We start from the raw sequence: 26,929 nt of genomic DNA, 5'->3' as shown, positions 1-26,929 counted from the left end.
CTTCACGGTAGAAAGAGCACATCGTTCACTGGCACCCCGACCCAAACCTGGCGACTTCCCCAGACCAATAATTGCAAAACTGCTAAGTTACAAAGACAGGGACCACATACTCCGCTTGGCCAGAGAGAAAGGGGAACTAAGGCTGGACTCACAAACAATTAGAATTTTCGCTGACTTTTCTGTGGAAGTGCAAATGGAACGCCGCCAATTTGTAGGAGTCAAAAAGATGCTGAGGGAGAGGAAAATCTAATATGCTATGCTCTTCCTGGCTCGCCTAAAATGTACCCATCGTAACAAGATATACTTCTTTACTGTTCCAGGTGAGGCAGTTCAATTTATCGAGGCGCACATCCCGCTAGCGGACCATGTGGAGGAACCAATGAATGACGACTAAAAGGCAAGTTCGCAGGACCTGGCTATAGACTTAATCAGCTATCAGCTATGCCTCTCCAAAAAGCTGCCCCCACCCCCGTGGGGGCGAACCGGTTCTCCCCCCCTCACGCTATTCTGGGCCTAACCAGCCCCGATGGCTCTATCCGAGGGCATGATATGAAGAGAGGGGTATACCCCCTATAATATCTGACCTCAATGGCACACTCTGATCCCGAACCCTGTCACCTCAGCCTATCAGTTAGGCACCAGACCACTCCAAAAATCGCATGGTTCTCGGGATCCGAGTACATACTTGCCTGCCTTGTAACCCTATGTCTCATCAGCCGTGCAAAATATCTATGATGTACCATCATAACATGTGTTAACAAATGTGGGTCGTCGGCAGCGGTAGCCCCCACTGCAGCTGCAATGCCCTCTGAGGCGAAGTGTTTATGGTTGAGCCCCTGTTGGGCAGTTAGTCCAGCGTTGCCGAACTGGGAATGCACGCGGTTGATTGTTTTGTTTGTGGGTATTATCACACTGCTGACTCTTTTCGGGCGGTGAGGGTGGGGGGCGGCAAAGTTGTGGGAAGTTATAAGAAAATTGGCAAGAAAGTGATGACTGGGTTCGAAGTGTGGCGCAAGAACGCCACAGTTGCACATCTCTTGATAAACAGACGCAGATCCTTTAGCTCTTACAGTTGGGACGTCCCATAAAATGCTAGCATGGCTATTAAAATGATGACATGGAACATTTGGGGATTGACAAATTTTACAAAGTCCCGTAGGATCACAGCATATGCACAAAGACACGGGATTAAGGTACTCCTGCTGCAGGAGACGCACTCTCAGAAACTCCTATTATCCAATCTTGCACCGTCCTGGGGCCCCAAAAGATTTTATACCCAATTCTCCACTCAATCTAGAGGTGTCCTAACACTCATTCACAAATATGTAAAATTTAAACTCCACGCATCCCATATCGACACGGAGGGCAGGTATGTGATCCTTCACTGTACCCTGGCTAGCCAGGAATGCCTACTCGTGAATTCGTACGGCCCCAACACCGACTCCCCCGAATTTATAGATGCTGTGACCGCCATTATCATGAAATATGTGTAAGTTCCCACTATATGGGGTGGGGATATGAATCTTATACTTGACGACATGGACAGGACAACCTCGACCCATAGGGTCGTGCCCCGAGCCGCCAGATGGCTCTTTACACAGATGAATTCCCTGAACCTATATGATGTGTGGAGAACGCTCCACCCCCTGGACAGAGATTACACCTTCTAGTCCACAGTGTATGATAGCTCTTCCCGAATAGACATGTTCTTGTTGTCGGGGTGCCAGGTGGGTAGGGTGCTGGATGTCAAGATACTCGCCCACACGCTTTCTGATCACTCCCCCGTGCTGCTGCAGATCCAACTGGATAACACTCTGGCGGCCCGACCAGCCTGACGCTTTAAGTCGGAGGCCTTGTCTGACATTGTTTTCAAAGCGGAGATATTATCGGATATAACCACTTATTTCGAACACAACAACACACACGATACACCCGAGGGGACCCGTTGGGAAGCATTTAAAGTTTACATCAGAGGGATGTGCATCTCGAGGGAGGCCGGGGTGCTTAAAGCTATAAGGCAAGCCCTACATTGCTCTGAAACGAAGCTTAAAATTTTAGAACAACAACATACTTCCGCCCCAACTCCGGCCAACCTTGCAAAAATTAGAACAGAACTAAAACGGTTTGAATCCCATGCCCTAAGCGAGGTGCGTTATTTTGCTCGCCCAGTGGCCGCCTGACGGTACGGCGAGGGCGATAGACCTGGCAGAACCCTGGCCAAACTGGTACGTGTGGAGGGTGGCAGATCCCAGATAGACAGTATTCTAGACGAACGGGGCGAGCGACATTGGTCCAATCAGGCCATAACTAACATCTTCGCTTACTTCTACGCCAGGCTCTATGGCCCCCAACCAGAACACAACACTCAAGATCTAGAGGACATGTTAGAACGCATCCCTATGACCATCATCTCCCAGAGTACCAGGGAACAGCTTGACAACCCGTTCACTCTGGAAGAGGTAGTCCAGGTTATCTCCGACCTTCTGAGCAATAAGGCTCCGGGTCCCGACGGCTTCACATCTGAGTTCTACCGTGAACACGTCGCCATCCGAGCTCCCATACTGCATGGAGTCTGGACCGAATCCCTTCGATTGGCCTCTCTCCCTCCCTCTTTAAGGGAAGCCCTAATCACTGTTCTCCCCAAACCAGGGAAACCCCCAGATGAATGTGGATCCTATAGGCCCCTATCACTTATCAACACAGACATGAACATTTTTGCCAAAATAATTGCGAATAGATTCCTCCCATTTATGCCCCATATGATCCACGCAGACCAATCATGGTCGCTCCACTGCTCTTAACATCCGTCGACTATTCAATATATTGTCCAGAATTGACCCAAAGGCGGACGCAATGGCGGTCACGCTAGATGCCCAAAAGGCATTCGACATGGTTTCATGGAAATACCTATGGCCTGTACTGGAAAAAAATGGGGATAGGCCCGAACGTGCTCTCCTACATAAAACTGTTATATGCTGACCCGAGGGCCAAGGTGCTGGTTAACTCCATTGTCTCCTCCCCCTTTGTGCTACACAGAGGCACCCATCAGGGATGCCGGTTCTCCCCCATCCTTTTTGCGCTCGCCATCGAGCCTACGGCAGATCACGTTAGGGACAGACATACTCGCAAGGGTATCCGCCTGCAGGGCACGCCGGAAATTATTTCATTGAATGCCGATGACGTACTCCTATGTGTCAGGAACCCCTCCACACACCTCGACCCGATCATCCGAGACATAACAAAAATAGGAACGTACTCTGGCTTTACCATCAACTACTCTAAATCAGAGATATTCCCCCTCACTGCGGCGACCCAGCAGCCAACATGTGAATTTCCCCTACGATGGTCCCCGGGGGGCATCAGGTACTTAGGGGTACAAGTTTCACTAACCAAGGCCTCCTTACTGATGGATAATTACGAGGTGACGGCACAGCACATTGAATCCAAAATGATCAAATGGCGCAACCTCCCTCTGTCTCTGGCAGGCAGACTGTCACTAATCAAAATGATTGTGGTCCCTAAGCTCCTTTACATATTTGATAACGTTCCAGTTTGGCCCGGGAAGCAATACTTTAAGAGATTCCACGCTGCGTGTGCCCAATTCCTCTGGCATTCCGGGGCAGTCTGCAAAAAGTGGCTACACATGACCCCCCCTACGAGAAAGGGAGTTTCTCAGCCCCAGATCTAACCCTATACTGGATTGCGACAGAGGTCCAACATGCACTGGTAGGCATACCTGAACCCACCTCCACACGTCAAATTGGAGGAACTGGCGGGGGACGGGACTAACATTATGACCCTGTTACACCATACGTTCCAGACTGACGCCCCTGCAGACCCTGTGGCCACTACAATTAGAGCATGGAATATGATACTGAACCTGGCACAAGAGCTTCGCCCATACTATAAATGGCTACCCTTACGACAATTCCCAGGTCTCTCCCCCACACACGATCATCATTTCATCCAACATTGGGAAGCCCTGGGATACCGAACTCTTACGGACCTGTACCCAGATGGTAAATTCATCACCCCCCAAACATGGAGACCCGGGCACTCTAACTCAGCGCTCGAGCTACTACAATACTTTAGGCTAAGAGCGGCGGTCCGTGCATTGTGGCCGTCGTACCCAGACGAGTCCCCGGACTTACCCGAACTACAATACATAGCAAACTCCACGGGGGGCAGGGGCATAGTGTCCTCCCTGTATAAAATGCAGCTATCAAAGTGAGAGAACACGTCCCTAAAACCAAGGGAAGCCTGGGCCAGAGAGCTGGAAATAGAAATCACTGATGGTATGTGGAACAACATGTGTGCGCACACACGCAAGGTCTCCCTAAGTGCAAGATTCCGCTGCATAAAATATAAACTACTCAACAGACTATTACACACCGCTCAGAGTAGCGAACTTCACATGCTCCCCTGCCCACAGGTGCCCGAAATGCAACTCCAAGGAGGCAGATCATATGCACATGTTTTGGTCCTGTACTGCGCTTAGAGCGTTCTGGCTGCAAGTAACGAAAGCGCTCACAGAGCTAATTGGGTCCCCAATAGACCCCGACCCGCTGGCCCCGTTATTTGGTATATGGTACATGGTCCGGAGAAAACGCAAAAAAAAAAAGTCTAAATTTCTGAATGTATGCGCTATTGTTAATAAAAGATGTATCTTGCAGGATTGGAAACGCCGTTCTCCTCCCACCTTTGAAATGTGTTTGAAGGCCCTCACCTGGGTGCAGACCTGTGAGGTGGAGTATATTGGATCCCTGCCCACGCCATCGCGCCCAAAGAATGTGAGGACAGAGTTCTGCACTTATTTGAACAATAAAGATGAGGTTGAGTGGGGCCCCGCTCCCCCGCTGGATCCGCCTGTCACGTTGCCATAAAGACTAGACACCTTGCCTCCTCCTGAGTTGTCATTACCCCCCCCATTCTCGAGCCGTCTCAAAATGCATGATGTAATGCCCAGCTGTGCTATTGTGATTCTGTGCATCTCTGTGTAAAATGTGCTATTCCTGTCTTGACCTTTTCTTGCCAATAAACAAAAGTTTTAAAAAAAGAATAGATTAAAATCAGAAGTAGTGGGCAGAGGTCAGAAAGTTATAGATGGGTGTATGGGCAGATTTGGTTGAGTGACAGCTGTGAAAACCATATTGTTTAGGATTGCAAAGGTCATTAAGTTTTTAATAGGGAAAAGGTAGCAAGGGAGGTATGCATAGGCATGGTGTGATTGTCATGAATTTTCACATTTTTGAAGAGAAGTAGTCAGGAAAATCTCAAGCACATATGGACAAAGATAGCACAAGGGTATGGGGAGCCAGCATGGCCTGTGGTGTGAAGGACGCTTTGCAGGAGTGGGAACGAACTATAGAGAGTAGATTACAGACACGTAATTGCGTTCTTTTTTAATGTATCTTTGCTTTTGTAACATTTTGTTAGCCAACCTGTAAGAACTTTGATCGTTTGTGCAATGTGGTCTCCTGTTCTTTACAGAAGGTGGCAAGGGATGTTTATTGGCCACTGTATCCACTGTCAGATGTATTGCTGCTAAGTGCTAACTCCGCAAAATGTGTTAATTATTAACTTTAATTTATCTTGTAAAACCTGATGAAAATGAACTGTTCACCATGAGACAATTATTTTTAAACCCTAGTCAAAAGGAAGAGAGGTGGGAGGGAACAGTACATTACGATCATGGGGATTCACACCCTCAGTCATTGTGGCCCCACTCTATTCAATAAACAAACCACAGGTCAGACTTCAAGACTAACTCTGGAGAAACTCACAAACATTCTCACATCACACAAGGCACCTTATGAGGATGATGTCATCCCAGCCTCCATCCTGAAGAACATCACAGGAAAGGTTCTCATTCCTCTCCTTCAAACTACGAATGCCACACTCCTGCAAGACGTCCTCTCTGGAGCACCGAAAACTGCCAAGATCCTGCCCGTACTAAAGAAGCCCTTGCTCGTGCTGGACGACATAGCAAACTACCTCTACATTACCGATCTCCCCTCAGTGGCAAAATCATTGATAAGACTGGCAGGCTAGAACTAAACAAAAAGATTGCCGTACAAAACCTACTTTAAAAATACCAGTCTGGAATAGGCACAGATTATCCATCTCTGTTACTCTTTGCCCTGGCAATGGAGCCCCCGGTGGCTGCACTTCGTGAGAGACCCCTCCACAGGTGCATACAACTGGGCCCCCATAAGTTAATAATTTCGCTTTATGCAGATGTTGTTTTGTTCTTGAACAAGCCCATTGTGAACCCAGCTCCTGTAATGAGACAAGTCATTAGATTGGGGAATTCTCTCGGTTTAGGTTTAACCACGGTAAATACGATGTGTTCCCATTCACTGAGCATGCCAAGGGCTTTGCAAATGAGGTTGGTTTCAGGTGGGAGTCGGAAAACACCAAATACCTGGGTACAGAAATGTCTAGAGACACATATATCTTTTTGGGAAAACTATGGCAGAGCGGTCAACTCCCTTAAAGACCAAACACAGAGGTGGCGTGACCTCCCTCTCATTCTAATGGGCCAGGGTGAGGGTCGCCTGGTCTCCCAATTATACAATAGCCTGATGTTTGAGATTTCATGGGAAGGAAATGCTCCCGGGTAGCGATGGGGAGAATGCCTGGGGGGGAGGTAGGGGAAAGACATTTGTGATGAAGACTTGACTCAGGTCAAACAGATTTTACCCCAAAACACCAGATTAATGTACTCAATGCAAGGTCAGTTAAACTGAATGTAGGCACTTGGCATGGGGCTGCCTGTCCATTGCTAAGTTATGGGGGGAGGTTGCCAGTAAGATCGCTCTCATTGTTGGAGAGCAGATTGGCCTGGATCCACTGGTGGCTTTGCTGGGATGTACTAGAGTCCTGCCCAAACATGTACATAGAGTAGCACGGCTCCTTTTGGTACTGGCCCCCAGGAGGGTGGAAGTCCCCCCTGAGGTGACATGGTTGGAAGGGTTTATAGTACTTTTTCGAATGCCATTTTTTCGAACCAAAAATGCAGGGGAAAAAAAAAGTGTATTTTTTAAATGGGGGTTCCCCCAACCCCACCCGTTTTTTTTTTATTTATTTATTTTTTTACATTTTACTAGCTAAACAAAAAAAACAAATAAAAAAATACATTCGACATTTTCTTTTTTCTGCAATTATTTTTCCAATGAAATGGCATTCGAAAAAAAGTTTGACAATTTAGCTGGATACCGGTTGGAAGACGTGGCCTATTGTTAGGACCTTGAAGTGGTGTTTATAGGTAACATACAGCTTCACACCCGTCCCCCGGTCATTTGGGGGCCCTATGTGCAATACTTACTGTCGATCCCAGACTGACGGTGCAGGTTTTTGGACGGTCTTGTGTGTGATTTAGCCGGTTAAGATGATACGCCCTTGTGATTCACTTGCGACAAAACATGTTGTATTCTGGATGTTACAAAGAACATTGGTATGCGTTTATGTAAAAGCAATAAATAAATTATAAGAAAAAGAAAAAGAAAAATACCAGTCTGGCTTCCGAACAAGACGCAGCGATGGTCGACTCCAGCCCCATACTATGTTCCCTCAACAGGAAAGGTTTACACATTTATGTGTATACCATTGTGGTAGAACTAGTGCAACCCACACAGGTTGAATAATGTTGCACACATAAGCAGAACACGTTGTGTCCCAGGGTTTCTGCATTCAGAGCAACACTCTTTGGACTTCATGCTCAAAGATTTTCATTGGAGAAAAAGAGAAGATGCATGTGGGCATCTCTAATTTGCAAAACAGAAAGGTAATGGCTGGAAGGTTTTGAATTAATCAGAATCATGGGCACAGCTCAGGGCAACCCACCAGACCATCGTTTTTCAGCCTACCAAGCCATTACAGAAGGGGAAAAACCATGTGCAAATCAGGCTTGGGCCTACCCCAAAAGGGGCAGTCCAGCCCGAACTGCTAGGTCACATCCCTTCCACAAGCATCCCCAGACATGTTTTAGCCTTGTTGGGCATCATCAGGGCAGAGTAGGTTGTGTCTCTAGGCCCGGCAGACTCGGGACCCACGTCTGGGCATACACGTCCCACTCGGGGTGACTTTAGCAAAACTGCCCAAAACATGTCTGGGGTTGCTTGTGTTTCCATGCAGAGGGGACCAGGCCTAGCAGTTCGGGCTGGGCTGCTACTATTGGCGGCAGTACCTGACTGATTTGCATATGGCTGGACCCCTTTTGCAATGGCGCAGACGGGCTAAAAAACAATGGTGTGGAAGGTTGCCCAGAGCAATGCCAGCGGTAGAGATTCATTCAAAACCTTCCACCCATCACTTTTGTGGTCACATTGCTAATTTGCACCAGCTCCATTATACCAAATACACTGGAGCAAACATGGAAATGGCTGGAACATCTCAAAGACTGCCAAGCAAATGCCATTCACAAAAATGTGAAAATGTGCTCAAAGACATCTCACAGATACTCCAGAAATCTTTAAATTGGCTCCAGCTTTGTGGTTTGTGAATCAGGTATAAGGTAGCAGGGGAAAAAAATCAGTGATACTCAAATTAATCACAACAATTATTGAATCTTTTATAAACGTACTTAATACCGGAGATCAGCATCTAAGCGTGGGACCGGGATTCAAATATGTGTTGCTCTGCGTTGGCTTGCTTTCAAGACAAATAGGTTGCCACTCAGCCATCCTCGTGGCCTACATTTGCTCTGATAAAAAAGGTTTTAAGAATAAGGCCCCTTAGCTATAAAATAATCCACATCTACAGATATGAAGGGGCTTGCTGGTTGCATCCACAGGTACAAATGGCAGGACCATGTTAACAGTTTCTGGGGACTGGGTCACAGGCAGCCGTACCAACCCCCGTAAAGCCAATGTCACCCGCCACCCCCCCACCAAAGCCCATGCCCCTTCCCAAACCGCAAAATGAAGGAATTGCATACCTCAAACCAAATTCAACAGAAACTCATCTTTAAATAGGTTATCCAGTTTATATAAACATTACACATCTCCGTGACCCGTTTCCTGGAGCGGATGCCACATTGACGACATTTTCATTAGTGTTAAAATAATATAATTTTTAAAGAAAATAAAAAGGAACATTATTTTTAAGCAAGTATTTGATAAAATGATAACCTAACCGTTCAACCGGACCATTTTGGCCATATGAATGTGTGCAAAGTACATGCTCTTGAGAAGACATTACATGATTAGGCAGCAGAGAAAACAAAAAGCGTGTAGCAAACATAAAAAAAAAAAATACGAATCTCAGTTCATGCCCACAAAGCAGACACATTCAAGTAATCATAGAAAGAATGAAATGAGAAGCATAGAGTGAGTAAATGCCTTTTACTGGCCAAGGTTAATGTGACTATCCAAGTACAGGTACCTTTTGATCCTATTTAATGATGACATTTAACACCACAGAAGCTCTAGAGACAAAAGGTCGGAGCACGGGAATTCCGCACACCTTAAGAAACTGTCGTCTTTGTGGAGTCAATGTTGTAGAGTCACTTTATCACCTTATTATGCGTTGTGAAAGCCTAAATGAATTGAGAACCGTGCGTTTTAAATCTTACAATAATGGAATTGTGATGTCAGATATATCTGAACAGTGGATAATTTTTATGAGAGGAAATGATATTAATCTGATATATTTTATTGTTGTATTTTACTTGCAGATTGTGGCAATTTTAAAAATGTATTGAATGACATATATTGGAAATGTAAATGCTTTTATGTGTCTTGTATTAATGTTGTTTGTCTATGTGTTATACAAAGCCTTTTGGCTAGATGTATATCTAACAATAAAATTAAAATGTGACTGGAACACTGCCAAGATTTAACTATATATGCCCTTCTAGATTGGCATATTGCTAAATCATTATGTCAGAAAATGTCATCTCTTGAACCATTCCAGACTCAATGCATAACAGCGCCAAATAATTCAATCTGGCTTCAATCATAAAGGTAAAACCGGGACAATTGAGAGATACCTCCTCCGCCTTTTGTGGTAACGTGGGCCAAGGGAAGGCTGTGGGTGGGAAGGTGAACCAATAGTGACCCAAACACTACAGGATCACAGTCCAAAATAAAAAGGAAATGTCCAATCAAGGTTCTATAAAAAAATATGTGCACTTTAATTAAACACACCACCCGCAATAGTATAGAAAATACTTTACAAAAACCCACCCCGACGGAAGAGCAGAGAAGATGTAAGAAGAAACTAGCACTCTGAGCATGGTTCCAGAGGCGGTAGGTCAATTACTAGCCACAAAATGGATAGGTCTATGTTGAAAACAGGCGAGATCATGACCTAACCAGTCTCTAGGGTTCAAGTGGACTGAGGGGGCAGTTCAGGGTCAACAGTACCAGTATTCAGTACTTGGTGGGCACCAAGTAGAGGTGAATGTGGTGGCACTGTGCAGCAGAAGGGGTGCTCTCAATGATGCAGGCCAGAGCGGTCCCAGCATTGCTTTGCAGTTGAGGCAGCCGGAGGTGGGCTTTAGCCACAGAGGGGTCGATGAGTGGCACTCCAGCAGTGCGAGTCAGTGGGCAACAGTCGAAGTGGTGACTTTGGGGTCGGCGATGTGCAGGCATTCGAAGGCTAGCTGGGCTGAGCCATGGTTGTAACCCCTGGCCAAAGTCGGCATGTGACTCATAAGTGATTTGGATCGGGTCCCGGAATCGAGCAGTCGATTCGGGCCTAGCAGGTGACAGGCTTAAATAGGGCACAAGTCAGCGTCACGATGATTCGTAGTGCAAACAATAGTTTGACTTGGTGAAGGAGCGTAAAAGCCAGCACCTTCCCTCTCGTTTGCGGTGCAATAAACGGTACGACGTTCATTCAGCCCCATTTTTCTTTTCGCTACACTATTTGCCGAAAAAAATATAGAAAAATAAGGGGGGCATATATGGGGTAGAGTGGGGTGGTGTATAGGGAATAAATAGGGTAGGGACGGTTAGGGGAACCCCCCACAAACAGAAAGAAATTAAAACATTTTCTGCAAAACAACTTCGGCAAAAAGTGCTGTGAAAAGAAAACAGGCGAAGAATGAACATAGAACCCAATAAACCAAGAGCAACTGGTTCGGTAGAACCGAGAGCTTCAGTTGGTCTGGCCCTCCGGTGCTGTGAAACCCACTCGGAGGGACTCGAGGACAGGATGGTTCCATTCAGGGTCTGCTCCCCCAGCTTAAGGAGATTCTGACGCAGAGTGGTAGGTCCTGGTCCATAGCAAAGGTCACTCCCGACTGGGAGTGGGTAGGGGACAGACCTTCCTTCTTCCTTGGACACTTCCTTCACCTCAGGCTGAGGGCTTTGGAAAGCACAACTTTCCCAAACGAATACCAGTGCGCTCTTCTCAGGTGAATCTGTGTCTTGAGGAGATTCGAGAACTTGTGAGAAACTGAATGGAGAGGAAAGAGAAAGACAGAAAAAAAGATGGTCGAAGTCTCCTTCCATTGACCAGGGCCTCCTGCCTACTCTAATCCCACCCCTTCCCTTCCCACTGCTCCTTTTGAATGGGTGTGCTCGTTTGATGCCCGGGCCCAGGACAGCTGCCTCTGTCGAAGGGCGTTATCTGCCAACACAGAGATCAAAGAAGAGTCCTGGTCCTTCAGGTTCCTGTCCTGCCATTTGGTAGTCTCTGCCCAGCTGGCCAGAATACAATCATCTTTCACGGCAGTGCTGACTCACAGGAGCAGACACATGTGCAATACGTATTGGAATGTGACAGTCATGATGAGTAGTACCCTGCACCATGCCTACACTCAGACACAGCTTTATTTAGGGTTTACCATACCGCCAGCATTGGTTACTCATGATCATCATAGTTTATATCTAGCATGTCTTAAATGCTACCCCTGCATGGCAGAAACTTGGCTGTGGCTGTCGAGTGCGCATCTTGTGTCGCTTGAATCTCCTCTATGCCACGAGCAGAGCAGGCGCTGTGACTCAAGCTACTGATGCAACATGGCACAAGTACACTTTGCTTTTGGCATGAAGTTGACGAAAAGGGGAATCTGGTTGGATGGAATTAGCCGCAATATTTTATGTATTCATCAAAAAAAGCCAAGGTTTTGCACCCTTACCAGATGGCAATTCTTCACACTGTGTACGTTCTAAAATGTGACGTACATCATGCTCAGGAATTGATTAAAAAAGCAGGACATTGATCTTAGAGGACCCATAATATGAAAAATACATTGCAAAGAAAGCACAAATTAAAGTAAGAATTGAAGGGGGTTTGAGAAAAGCCAAAATAGCCTAACCCGTGCTATTGTACATACAGAAACCTGAGATGAATCTACGGCAGGCCATGAACACGGTTGAAGAGTTCTGAGAACTATCAGGATTAATGGTTAACAAATCTAAATCAGCCATTTATACGCTAACCGCCACAGCGGCTGGGCATTTAATACAATTTGGGATGGGAACACTGAGCGCAGGATTCAAATACCTGGGGAATAATGGTCAGGCAGGCTGCGAATCAGGCTCACAGTGCATTCAGGCCATGCTTATCCATCCAGACACTCACAACAGGGAATGTGGATTGGGACAAGCGCCCTGCCACTCAGCACTCCACACTGCAATCAAACCAGTTTCGGGCAGGACTGTCTCATTCATTGTGTCACACACTCCATTCACCCAGGTCCCACCCCAAGGGTGTACCCACAACGTACAGTCATTGGGAAGGCTCCAGCCAGTCTGGCATGGACTTCCCCACAATACCATATATGGAACTTCCACCCGACAGCCAGTCAGGAGAAGGGACAGAGTTAGGGCTTCCCAGGACTTGGGAAAACAAGTTAACAAGTAATAGAAAGAAAGAGGCTGCAACCTTGTCTCCCATCAGGAATCCACTGATTCCTATGGCATAGCCAATGGAGGATACTCAGAGCACCTGTAAAATTCAGCATGGAGCTGAGCTGCCACCAGCCCATACCCTGCTCTGTGGGCCACACACAGGGGCCCAAAAACATACACTATGGGTACAGGGGTGTACCTCCACCCATGGGTGCCATAAGGGTATTCCAAGGATCTGTTCACCACAACCAAAAAGAGGAAGAGCTGCACTGCCATGAGTCCCACATGGACTCCTGTGCAGAAAATAACACAGAACACACATTATAAAAGGAGTGCAGGACAAGGAAATGGCGGCCATGTCTCTCCAATGCATTTCCAGCATCACAATCATATGACCACTTAGTCAAGGGTCTAGCCAGCTGCGAGGGAAGGGCGCTGCAGTCAGTGCTTCTGAGCTGGTCCCGGCTCTACAAACGACGTGGCAACAAGCTCTGCCCCTTTTTTGGGAGAGGAAAGGAAGGAATTGGAGCCTACAAGAGCTGGGCTCACACACCCTTGCGGCGTAAACCCGCTGCGAGGTAAGGACGCTGCTGTCAGTGCTGTCCATGTCTGCCCGTGGTGCCTGGTCACAAGGCACCGTTACCAGGTACTTGGCCGAGGCAGTAGGAGCCAGTGCACCTGCCCAGAGATTTTTTGGAATAAACAGTGGTATGAGCGGCACATGAGCAGCTTAGTGGGAGGAACCTGGTGAACCCAGAAAGTGTTGTTGCCAAGACGTTCTGTCTTTTTGGGCCGGGAACCCGTGTGGCCTGTGGCACTAGGAACCAGATTCTCAAAAGAACTCACGTAGGATAACTAACTCTCAGGTGGGGTGGGGGAGGGGAAGGAGAATTAATACAGCTGTTGGACTTTCCCTGCCCCCCGGGCTTGCCACTGCAAGTGGAATACAGACTCCAGTCTTGCAGGAGAGGGTGCGAGGGTGTGTGAGATCAAGCCTCCTCACCCATGGAGAGTCCCTCCTCCTGTGCAGCATTTCGGAAGCACAAGGATCTTGAATGGACTTGCAATAGCCTCATTATTAATTGGTGTTCACTGTGGCTGGCTCACGCAATTGGAAGCGTTATTGTTTGCTTTTGAGTACAACGGTCTCGAAGATTTTCCAGTTCTAGACTTCACATACTTAGGATTGGTTCATGACTCCATTTTTAAAAATTCTATTTCATAAGGGTTTTAATGCACCTATTCAGTCTTCGTATCAATTCACATGCATTTTGCACTTGCACCTGCATCTTCTTACACACCGAGGAGGAGGAGACGGACAAAGGTGGCCCGCTTAGCCATTGGGAGTGCCTCGCTCCGCTCTTCCAAACTCCTCTAAACGAGGCAAGTTTGGGACGAATTTTGCTTCGTAACAGATTTTTCTTGGCTCAATTGACGGAGTAGCTCTCAACTGGTCCAATCTGTCCTTGAGATAGCCCATTATGTTAAAACGGAAGGCCAGCACTGAAATATCTCCAAGAGTAGGGGCCAAAAGACTTCTAAATGTTTAAACCACCAATACAGGCTGTTAATGTTTTAATACATGAAATTGAGCACTTGTACGATATTGATTACGGCCCGTGTGCAGAAAGGTTCATTCCAATGTGTGATTGGAGAGCAGGACAAGGGCATCGCAGAGATTGGGTTAGGCTGTTCCAGTAATGGGGGCAGTTGACTTCCTGAAACAGTGGGCGCAAGAATGATTCCCTCCTTACAGACGGAATCACTGGAGTATATTGTAGTGATGAAGTGGGCAACAGGAGAGTAATACACAGAATTGTGGCAGGGAAGTTGGACGCTGAGAGAAGGGCAGAGCCATGTGTGATTGAGCCATCACCTGCTACAGTATCAAAGGGGTTATTGGAGGACAAGGGCGTAGCTGCGTTGTCCAGCTCCTCAGAAGATGGACACTCCATTGTGAACCAAACCGATTTAACAATTGGGGAGGGTAGTGGAGAAAGGAGTGGTACCAGCAGTAAGTACCCAGGGGAGCAGTCGGTGGAAGTATGCTTGCTCGTGCCTACACCGAATAGATTCTTGCCTTTAGCTGGGGATGATTAGAAGGTTATCACTGGAACTGAAGGGGAAGAAGGAGGCAGGGGGACTTGTGGGCCTTGGTCAAAGGGAAGGTCGACCCCATGAGAGCGTATGGCAAGCCGAGGTCCTTTCTCCGAGTTCGTAAAAAGCGAGCTATGAATAGGGGTAAGGTGCTTAAATCCCTTGCTACGGTCACTATGGAAGGATCAGATCAAAAGAGGGGGGTGGGGGGAGCGGGAATGGAACCCACAGCACAACCAGCAAGGAAGCCTGGAAGAAAGACCTAAAGGGGTAAGGAAGGACCCCAAGGGGGAGAGGGACATAGAGATTGTCTCTAAAGGGTTGGCAGGGGCTGTCGAAGTTCTAAAGGAGGTGGTAACAGTTGTGAAAGAAGCAATGGCCAGAATTTCCATTGAGTTAGACAGATTGTCAAAAACCTATTGATCATGGGCCTATCCGTCACTCTGGTCCTGAGCCACTGCATCAAGAACAGGTTACAAGAATCACAGATATTGTAAATTTTGGGAGGGAGGGGGGTTGGGGGGGTCAGCGTTTGGGGAAGTTACAAGGGCATTCTACCCGAATGGGACCCTACTGCCAAAGTTTCATAACATATAAGCTTCTGCCCAGAGATAAGCTCGAGCTGGTAGTTGGGCCAACCTCTTAGTAGAGGTCATACAGAGCCATGAGGGCAAAAGGGGGCTTCCGCCTTGTGACAATCCAGCCCCTCAAAGAACTTTCCTGCACATCTTGCATGCAGGGAGGAGCCACAGAAACGTGTCAACTCAGGGGCACCTAACCCTTTCAAAACATCCATCAAGTAGTGCTACTCAATGTCCCAAAAGTTATGGAGGGGAATTTTGAGAGCCAGGGGGCGCCTGTAAACAAAATTATCCACTGGATTAGTTTTAAGAGGGGATGCACTACGATTATACGTGATGATATCATACATTGTAGAAGAATTAGCCAACAGTATGCTTTCCGTGAAAGATAATGGCTAGTCCAGGGGTTACTAGCCCTTGAGACCCAAATGTATCCCCCCCATTGGGCTGTAATATTGTGATTCAAATCTACACTGGCAGGGGTACCACTCCTCGCAGCTAGTGGATCTTCGTATCCCGGGGTAGGCCAAAATCAGAAGAGAGGCAACTTCTGGGGATCTAGGGGGCCGAGGCACCTGCAGGGCCCATGGGCAATCAGCAAGGGGGGAGGAGGGGGTTTGTATGGGGCGTTTAACCTGGAAGGGGTGGACTCCACAACGGGAGCTTGGACAGGACATAATCAGGTTACTTTCCTGGAATATAGCAGGGTTTAAGAAACATCTCATTGATAGGCAATGGGTAGGTGCTTTGCAGCCATATGATATCATGGTCTACCAAAAGAGCTGAGCCATGGCAGATGTAGTGATACAGGGCTACAAGATCTTTGAGGTGAAGCCCAACCAAGGTCCAAGAGGGAGACTGTTTGGGCAGTTGGTTGTCAGGATCACGACATCCTGAAACTGGGGAGCCAGGCAGATAAAGAAAGGGTCCCAGGACCTGCTCCTAGTGGAGTTAACTTACCAAATTGGGGAAGGGCCCTGCTGTTCAATGTTTACAATAGGTTGAAGGTGAAAGCAAACAATGCTGTTCTGGCCTTTTGTCATGCAGTGGAGCGAATAGGGATGGCCAGCAGAGGAATAAATTACATCGTTGCTCTGGGAGATTTTAATACTTCATTGGAATTGCCCAAATCTCTCAAAGGACTATGGGACGTCCAGGATGAGGTTTGGGAAATTCCTGAAGATGTGGCAACACCAATCAGGAGGGCATACCCAGAGTCTCTTGAGATGGTGAGGATACTCCATAAAGCCGGCCTTAGGTGCTGTAACTGTTGGTTTGCCACTGACTGGCCGGCAAAACCAGCATATTATGGGCCAAATGGCTCTTCAAAAATGGACTACGCCCTGGTTTCGGGTACACACTGGCATCAAGTGGTGGGCTTTGAGGTCTTGGAGCGCTTGGAGAGCAACCATAGACCGATCACACTCGCCTTGAAGAACCCGGGTCAATTGCCACCTGTAACATCGGATAGAGCAGTCGATATGTCAGTGCAGGGTCATGCTCGCTGCTCAGTCAAATGGACAAAAGTGAACTTGGAGGACTTCACTCCAATGCAATATGGCAATATTCTTGGCCAAATTGAAGTCATTTGTGATACATAAAAACGTGGATGTGCCACTATTAATGCGCTTGTCAAAATGGGATAAATGACATGCAGTTGTACTATTAGCAATTCATTTGTTCAAGAAAGTGGTACACTATTTGCCTACACGTGTTTCGACCTGTGTGGTCCTTATCAAGGCAATAATAATCTAAAGTGCATCTGATTTAATTGGTACAGTCGTAAATGCAATAATGTGAACAAGTTGTTGAAAATATGCATCCATATAAAACAGTCAATTGGTTTGTTGTCCCAGTCAAATGACCGAAGAATAAAGAGGTGACAAAGAGAGAGGGGGACGAGGAGGGACCAAAGAAGGATGAATCCATATGGTCGCATCACAGAATTTTCAAATGACAACATTGATCCAAAATGATCTCAAATAGTTGAAACCCATACCTAATTCATTATACCAAAGAAGGATTGGCCAATATGGTCGTTTTGGAGAATATTCAAATCAAATGCATTGTGTTCAAATGACAACATTGAGCCAAGAACATATCAAATGGTTAGTACCCATACCTTACTCATTATAAAACACAATCAGTTTTTTACATAGATAATGATACTGAGTGGCAAAACACAATTTAACCAATATTGTCATATGCTACTTGCTAAGAAGGTCACTGAGATTGCAAATGTATCCGCAACCCTATTACCAACTCATTGTGTAGAGTATAATACAATGCGCTTGCAAGCACCGAAAAAAGGCCCTTGCAAGTACGTGCGTGGACTGTTTCAATTCTTTTACCAAGGAACTAGGGACGACAGCCTGAGAAAACCAACTTCCCGAAGCCAGATGGTGACAGATGTGATTAAGTCATCAGACGGGTTCATGTACTCACCCCGCAAGGGACTGTTGGTACCTGGTCATGGGGTTGTTTGTAGCCCCAACTCAATTCGTCTTAGTTCTCATGCAAATGCCATTATGGTCCACTGGAATATGTTTCTGTTCAGAAATGCATGTTCCAAGCAATTAAGGCCATCACACAAAGTGTATTAAAAAAACAATAAATGCAAACTCACGGTCTCGGATTGAAATGTGGCTCATCATATGCAGTGTGTGGTAAACTAAAATAGCCCAAGGTTCAAACCTAATATAGCGTTTGTCCTTTGTGGCATTCTAAAAAAACATATTTGCAAGAGCCCAATTAGGTGCGTGTGATAATGTCCCGATATACATGCTTGTTTGTTTATTTGGTAATGCGCACCAAATCCTTAGGCAGATGGGCGCAGCAGTTACTATAATACTTGAAGCTTAGTTACAGAATACAGATAGGTACATACATCGTAGAAACATATTACAATTTAGGTTGTGTGTACACAATGCTTAGTCTGTACATTGATGGGGCAAATGGATGATGTAGTTATGGTTAAGTTGGTGTTTCCATAGGAAGAGCACTTTTTGGGCGGCTTATAACTTCGCTCTCCCTGGACGAATCCTCACCATACTTTGCAAAAAAAGTATTTGGGTCACTCAATTGTTTTGCAAAGTTTGGTGAGGATTCGTCCAGGGAGGGCAAAGTTATAGGGGGGGTCCCAAAACCTTTTTTTCCCCATAGACATAATGAGAAAAAAAAAAACTTTGCGCACGGCCACAGGCCAAACCGCTGGACGGATTTACACCAAAGTTGCGGCAGGAGCGGGGGCTTGGTCCCGAAAGCGTGCTTTTGCAAATTTGGTATAAATCCGTCCAGTAGTTTTTTATAAAATGACCAAAACATAAGGCAAAAAAATTAGTGATATCGGTGTTCGCTTCGTGGACGGACTTCCCTGTTCGCTCCGCGGACAGCACCCAGATTGGCCCATGGCCTTGCGTCATGTCCGCGGACATGCAACGTGTTCGCTGATTGGACGGCGAGGGGCGGTGAGCGCGTCAGATTTTCTGTGGCACCCGCCATCTTGTATTCGCCGTCGACCGCGTACAGCGCGGTGAAACGTGGATAAAAAAAAATTTGTATTTAGTGCCGTGTTTTGGTGTGTAAGAGTGTTTGGGGAGGGTGGGGGAGTATGAGATAGGTTCAATGTTTTTTTTTTTTATGTGCTAGACGTTTTTGTTGCGTTCGATTTGTCCGCGGAGAACACGGCTGTTCTGACATTTTGTAAATAAACTAAATGGTGGGGTGTTAAGAGGACGGAGTATGTGTCATTTTTGTTCGCAAGGAAGGTAAAAATGAGCTATGAACACTCGCGGTGTACTTAATTGTTCGTTAATACACAAACTGGGGGTGTCCTCAGGACGCTGTCCGTATTGTAATCTGTCTAGTTGAATGTCTTCTAAGAACTCTCGCGGTGTACCGAAATGGTTGCAATTACACAAAATGGGGGTGTTCTGAGAACGTTGTTTGTATTGTTCGTTATCAGGGTGAAAGTGTTTTAAGACCACTCCTTTTGTCCGCTAATAGTACAATTTCCTATGGGCGTCAACCGACTTTTTGTCCACTAAAGAAACGATAAATCCAGCTGGTGTGCGCCGACATTATGTGATAATCCTATGACTGGCGCTATTGACCTGGCTGACTTGCTTTTACGACACTAAATCATATCTCCCGCCCCTAAGCCTGATATTATCAAAGCATTCATATTCCCCGCCTCTCTCCGTGACGTTACAGGGTGCGTCATCAAACGCGCCCAGTCCTCTGCAGTCCTAAGTGACTTTACACAGAACCCAGAAGACAACACATTATGTCACAACACAGCGCGCCACCATTCTGAATATGAAACAGTGATTTAAAAGCAAACAGCAAGATTGTACATTTTGTAAAGTACATTTATTTGACATCAAATGTTTAGAGAATATTCAGCAATTTGCATTTGTCTTTGTTGTCGATCCGCAAAAGTTCATGTTGAGGCACGCGATGTTCCTTTGCGGTACAGAGGGTGTTAGATCAGCTTACAACTCAGTGCGCCACAATTCGGAATATGAAACTGTGGTTTAAAAGTAAACAGCAGGATTGTACATTTGGTAAAGTACATTTATTTCACATGAAATGTTTAGTGAATATCAGCAATTTGCTATTGTCTCTGCTGTCGATCAGCAAAAGTCTATTTTGAGCCACGCGTTGTTCCTTTGCTGTAGATAGGCTGTTGGTTTAGGATAAAAGCAGTAAATAGTCGCTCTGATAATCGGAAGGTTGCTCCAACGACGAGCCATTAGACCATCCTATTGGTTGGTATGTTGTTTGTAGCCGCTAGTACTGCGTAAGGGTCCTTGGCGATTGTTCCATAAAATGGCGAGGGTCATGAAGTTGCATATTTGGACCTGCACCTGGCAGTTGAAGACCCCATCCGCTGGAGTCTAAATCGTGACATAGGCAAAATGGGGCCACATACCCGTTTTAAAAAACATAAATTAGTCTCACCAGCCGATCTTCATTCTTCATTAAAAATCATCATTTTATTTATTAGGGCGTGAAACTATTTGCTATCGAAGATAGTGCAACGGAGTATGTTAATAATAAAATAATAATATTTTCCCATTCATATAGCGCTAAGAACCGTGAGGTATCTAAGCGGTGCTTATTATTAACCACGGTGTGTGGTGCTCATTTATCGACCACGGAAGGATGAAAGGCTGAGTTTGGCCTTGCCGGGATTCGAACTTGCGTTAGCAAGCTGTGCACGGATGTCAAAGCGAGCGCTGTACTCACTGTGCCACTTGGACAGGCTACAGTGAAGTGGCACAGCGAGTAGAGCGCTTGACCGCCTATAGACCGGTTAAATTATTTCTATTAACCCACCCTCACCCTGTGTCGTCTGCTTTTTTCAGAGCCCTCTAAACGACAGGGGATCAATTCGGCGGTGATAGTGCGCGGTAGAAAACATTATGCCACTTTCAACGAACAAGTTCAACTTGAGCGGTCTTTAATGCTACGTTATTGTAATTATATTTGGTATAAAATAATCTAAAGGGTTACTTACAGTACAATTGCAATTTCCATAGTCTACGAGTAGTGCAGTCCCAAAATACGACTCCGCGTGTGCGAACGATCTTTCGCATAGTGATATAATATATAAAAGTGGTTTCGTTTCAGAAATATCATCCTTATCTTCTCTTACGTTTTAGCAACACTCCTTCAAGAGAAGTCTTTCATCACAATCTCTGCTGTCAAGATCAAAACACAATACAACCTTATAGTCTGCTTCGTGAGCCTCTCCGGGGCCCGAGAAAATAATGGAAGCAGCTGACCTTCACTGTGAACGAGCATAAATTCTTACTTTGCAACATTCTGTGTAAAGCTATCTGTGAGAAGTTGGTTTTTGCACACCATGTTTGTATATTGTTTGCGTGATATTAAAAAAAGTTTGTTTAAGGGACGTTATGGTTCTAAGTACAGCCGAAAGACCCCATAAAATCGCAAGTTATGGTAAGTTATGAAAAATAACTCGCGCCACCACCGTGCACTGCTAAGACTAACACCCAGGACATCAAAGATGACATCGCAATTGTCATTGATGAAATCACTGATGTCATCACATGTGTATGTACTTTTCATGGAATTTGTGTACTAGGGAATTTTATTATAATGTTGCGAAAAAAGTGTCAAGGATATTGCAATAAATATCATACCGTTATTAGTGCTTTGAACGATGCATTGATATAAATAGCATTGTATTATGGGATTCTATCTAGTATACTGAGCTACTAATGGAGAAACATAGCATTGTGTGCAGAGTACAAGATGAAAGTATAATATTTGTAATGTTAATATGTTGAATGAAATGATAATTGTCCTGAAATGTTCGAAAATTCACAAAATGGGGGTGTTCTGAGGATGTTATTCGTATTGTGTGATTGCTTAGCTGTATGCAATGAGGGAATGGCACAGAGAGTAAAGTGGACGCCGTCCGCGGACACCGCGGCTGTTCGTGGACAGGGCGTGCTACATCCGGGTTTTTCCAGGAAATCCAACATGGAAAGAAGACTGTACGGATCAGCCAATCAGATGTCGAGGTTGTGGATTTGTGTTGAAAGAGACTGTGTGTGGTGAAGATGGTAGAAGTAGAGAAAGTCAGGGTGTTGGTGCTTGGAGATATGTTTGTGTATGGTTTACAACAGTACGCTCAATGCAGGCATGTTGCAAAGAACTTTGATGTGAAAGGAGTGGAGGTGGTGTGGAGCACTGTGCCTGATTGCAATGTACAGGGAATTGTACAACTTTGTGAGGATATGGCCACGATGAACAGTCTGCATGTGGTAGTTTTGCACTATGGTGCTTTCCATTTGGGCAACGTCAGTGCCCCTACTTTGTTGGCTGATTTGGAACGCTTGGTTCAAGCCGTAATGAAGATCCTTCCAAATGCGAAAGTAATTTTTTCTGGATTACTACGTAGGGCAATATGGGACAATAGTTCCGTTTTTTGTCCTCAATAAAACATTGCTAGGTGCGTCATCAACCGAGGCATGTGTGCCTTCATGCTTAGAGCTGGTATGTTCTTCTGTAGCAATGAGAATATTGATGCCAGTAATGCTGTTAATTTTAAAGAAGATGGCATTTCTTTATCTATTACGGGAAATAGATTTCTATTTTGGAATGTAGGGGTTGCTTTGGAGAAGGTCATGTGAAGAGTTTAGGAGTAAAGTAAGAAAAAAAAAACAAGAAATAAAATACAAAATAACAGGTGTCTGTCAAGCATCTGTAAAAAAAACCAAAAAAAAAACGGCTCTTTTCAGAGCCAACTTCAAAGGGGAAATGGGGCACACTATTTAAATTTACATTCACCACGCTCAGATTTTCGATATGTCTGCGGACATGGCAGTAGTCCGCGGACATGAAAATCACTACGAGGGGGTTAGTATGTTCTATGTTACATGTATATGAAGTCAGGGACGTTATGGTTAAGTTGCGCTACTAAAAACCTATGAAATTCAGTGAAAAAAACTTTGTTAAAGGGACGTTATGGTTCAAAGTAAAACCGAAAAACCCCTAAAATTCGTCAGTTATGGTAACATAAGCAACCATAATTCGCGCCCCCGTGCACTGCTAACACTAACACCCAGGACATCAAAGATGACATCACAAATGTCATTGATGACATCACTGATGACATCACATGGCCGGCTCTCCCTTTTTATCCTTTACTGACATATCGAAGCCACATAGTTTTCTTCAGTAACAGTCAGGAAATAAAAATTGAAAAAGGTACTATATTTGTAGACTTAGGGTCAAGTCACATCATATGAAACATATACATAGTGGAAGACACAGGGTTTAAAGAGAGCAATCATTTCTGTGCATGAAGATAATCATTAGGGTTATCAGCACTTTCTCATAGTTTTATTTTTATTACTCTACCTTCCCTGTATATGCTCATATTTGTATACATTATACTCACTCTCCTTTCCTTTGGGTGCAGTCACATCATGTGATACACATACATATGGTAAGTAGCAGCTTTGAAACAGAGCAATAGTTTCTCTGCATAAAGACAATCAGTTAGGTTATGAACTCTTTCTGCTACTACTTCTGCTTTTTTGTTTACTTCACTGTCCCTGTATATACTCATATTTGTATGTGTTGTTGTCTCTTTGTGTTTTCTCTGTAATAATTATGTATTAAGTGGGTTTTATTATCTACTTATTGCACGTTTCACAGTACGCAAAACTCTAATAAGAAAGCAGTTATCATTTCAGTATTCAACATGGCAAGATTATGAATATGGCACCTTCATCATGTATGCTGCACACACTGCCTATGTTTCTGCATGAGTAGCTTAGTATACTGGATAGAACTTCATAATAGAATGCTATTTATATCAATGCATTGCTTAATGCACTAATTAGCTCATGATATTTATCCCAATGACCCTTGACAGTTTTTGGTCAGCATTATAAGAATCCCTTGTACAGAGTTTTTATGAAAAGTAAATGCACATGTGATGTCATCAGTGATGTCATCAATGATATTTGTGATGTCATCTTTGATGTCCTGGGTGTTAGTGTTAGCAGTGCACGGTGGCGCGAGTTATGGTTGCTTAGGTTACCATAACTGCTGAATTTCAGGGGGTTTTCGGTTTTACTTTGAACCATAACGTCCCTTTAACAAAGTTTTTTTACTGAATATATATATATATTATATATTATATATTTGTTTTAATGTTCTAAATACTCATGAAATTCAGAACATAAGGTGCAGGTATGAGGTAAAGAAATCCTGCAGACATTGTGCTGGCACCAGGGTTAATGAATCATTAATGCATTTGTTGCTGGTTTGTCCTGCCTTACTGAAACAAAGAATAGAATACTTTGCAATGTTTGTCCATGATATATCGAATGTAAATAGATGCAACTTGTGGTTTGAAATGCTTCATGGTAACTCGACGGTTTTAAAAATACGTATTAATGAATTTTTGAGAATTATCTGTGAATTAACATGAAGACTATCTAAATGTCTAAATACTCAGGAAGCTTTTAAGAAACAATCAGTTGAAGTCATAGTTTATTAATAATGTCTCACTTATCTGGTACAATTATTATGTATATTGAGAAGTACTAGGCTCTAGGTATTTTAATATGAATTGTCCGTTTTTAGCTGTTTCATGAATTACTGGTTCGGTATTGTATTAGGCAAATGTGTTTTAAAAAGTGTAGTGTAATGTATTGTGTTTTCTTCTTTTTTATGATGTATTTTTATGTAAACTATTTTCATTATTCGATTGTACTATGAAAAGAATTTATTTTGTAAAGGTTTGTATAAACCAAAAACAATAAAGATAACAGTAACAATATATATATAGAAAACTTATCGACTGATCTTGCAGAGATAGGGATCAGAACTGATTGGATGGCAAAAAGTAATCTGAAATCGAAATCCAAATTCAATCCCACGACAAACGTAGCTAGCACTATTGGAGTATTTCAGAATCTTGTTATAGAGGACTTAAAAAGCTTACGTCGAAAAACTAAAAATGTGAAATTCAAAGATAACCTCACAAGAAATGAAAGAAAAGCATTAAAAGAACTGCAGGAGTTGAAGAACTGCATTATAAAACCCTCAGATAAAGGACATAATATTGTTTTGCAGAAAAAAACAGAATATATTAAAGAGGCGTATAAACAGCTCAATGACACCAAGTGCTACACGAGACTAAAGGATAATCCTATGCCAGCATTAGAACAAACAGTGAAATCCTTCCTAAAGAAATATGAAGAAATGGGTATTATATCGGAAGAAACATATAAATTTCTCTATATCAGTAAAGCCATAACTCCTACCATATATTTTCTACCTAAAGTGCACAAGAATCTGCAACAACCCCCAGGGAGACCAATCGTGTGCCTAATCGGCTCAGCATTGGAAAATATATCGAAATACATTGATGAGGTATTGTTCCCTTTTGTGTGTACACTTCCTTCATACGTAAAAGACACTACTGATTTCCTGTGTAAAATAGAAAATATTCCCTGGGAAAAAGACTTTTTAATGGCCACGATGGATGTTGTCTCCCTCTACACGTCGATAGGACATGAGGATGGGAAAACAGCATGTCTACACTATTTGAACACCAAATCTTTGAATTTCCTGAAACACAATGAGATGGTGATGCAAATGATCAATCTATGCCTTACAAACAACGTCTTCCTTTTTAACAATGAATATTTCAAGCAGATGCAAGGAACGGCGATGGGAACTACTTTCGCGCCTTCATATGCAAACCTGATGATGGGGTCGTGGGAAGAACGTGAGGCTTGGTCAGATGGGAATCAGGTACACACGCAAAATGTGGTTTTATGGTTAAGATACATCGATGACCTGTTTGTTATCTGGAGAGGCACTGCAAAGGGATGGTTAGAGTACGTAACGGTATTGAACCAAAACAAAAAAAACTTAAGATTTACGGAAACTCACAGCCGGACACTAATTACCTTTCTAGATGTCAATATCAGAATTGTGAATGAGAAAATAACCTGCGAGCTGCATCGAAAGAAGACTGGCTCTAATACTCCTTTACACGCACATAGTGGACATCCTAAACATGTGATCTGGAGTGTGCCCTATGGAGAATTTGTGAGACTCAGAAGAAACAACACCACTTTGGAGTCTTACGATAGAGAAAGCAAATTGACGGCAGCAGGTTTTAAAAGGCAGATGTACCCCAAAAAAGTCATCGAGAGAGCCTTCCTGAAAGCCAGAACAATTGAGAGACACACCTTATTAGCTGGAAATAAGAACAAAGATCGATTAGAAGGAGAAAAGAGCACCCGATGCATTCTTACTTATGACAACCAGTCAAAAAATATTAAACACATTCTGCAGAAACATTGGAGCATTTTGCTAACTGACCCTGATCTGGCCAAAAGCCTCAAACCCCATCCCGAAGTCACTTTCAGAAGAAATAGGTCCTTCAAAGATATGCTGGTTCCCAGTTTTATGGCCAAGGAAGAAGAAAAGATAGAAGGAAACTGGCTAACAGTGAAAAGGAAAGGCTTTCATAAATGCACACGCTGTAATATATGTAAATTTGCAATTGACGGCGACACTTTTAAACATCCAGTGACAGGACACAAAACAGAGATCAAACAACGGATCACCTGTGAAACAGACTATGTAGTCTATGCCCTCACCTGTGCATGCCATAAATACTACATTGGCAGCACAAAATGCAAGTTAAAGATTCGAATACAACAACATGTGCGAGCCATCACACATAACGATGTGAATTACCCCATGGCTAAACATTTCTATGAATGTCACAACAAAGAAATAGACAGTTTTAAATTCTTTGGGGTATACAAAATAGAATTGGGCCCCCGGGGAGGTGACAGGGAGAAGCAACTGAGACAAAAAGAAACAAGGTGTATACTAGATTTTGAAAGTAAACATCCCAACGGGCATAACATTGATGAA

At 44.3% G+C, this 26,929-nt stretch overlaps 1 protein-coding gene across 1 annotated transcript in view; it reads right to left on the bottom strand.

Annotated features, from left to right (window-relative positions):
- The window catches only part of LOC138529247 (phospholipase A2 inhibitor and Ly6/PLAUR domain-containing protein-like), a 1,133,868-nt gene that overhangs the window by 1,008,926 nt on the left and 98,013 nt on the right, over positions 1-26,929 (bottom strand). The window lies entirely within an intron of this gene.

The sequence above is a fragment of the Ambystoma mexicanum genome, chromosome 1q (genome assembly GCF_040938575.1).
Source record: "Ambystoma mexicanum isolate Mex_15411 chromosome 1q, UKY_AmexF1_1, whole genome shotgun sequence".
Classification (NCBI taxonomy): Eukaryota; Metazoa; Chordata; class Amphibia; order Caudata; family Ambystomatidae; genus Ambystoma; species Ambystoma mexicanum.
Note: the sequence above shows the minus strand (reverse complement) of the source record. Positions and strands in the feature narration are given on the sequence as shown.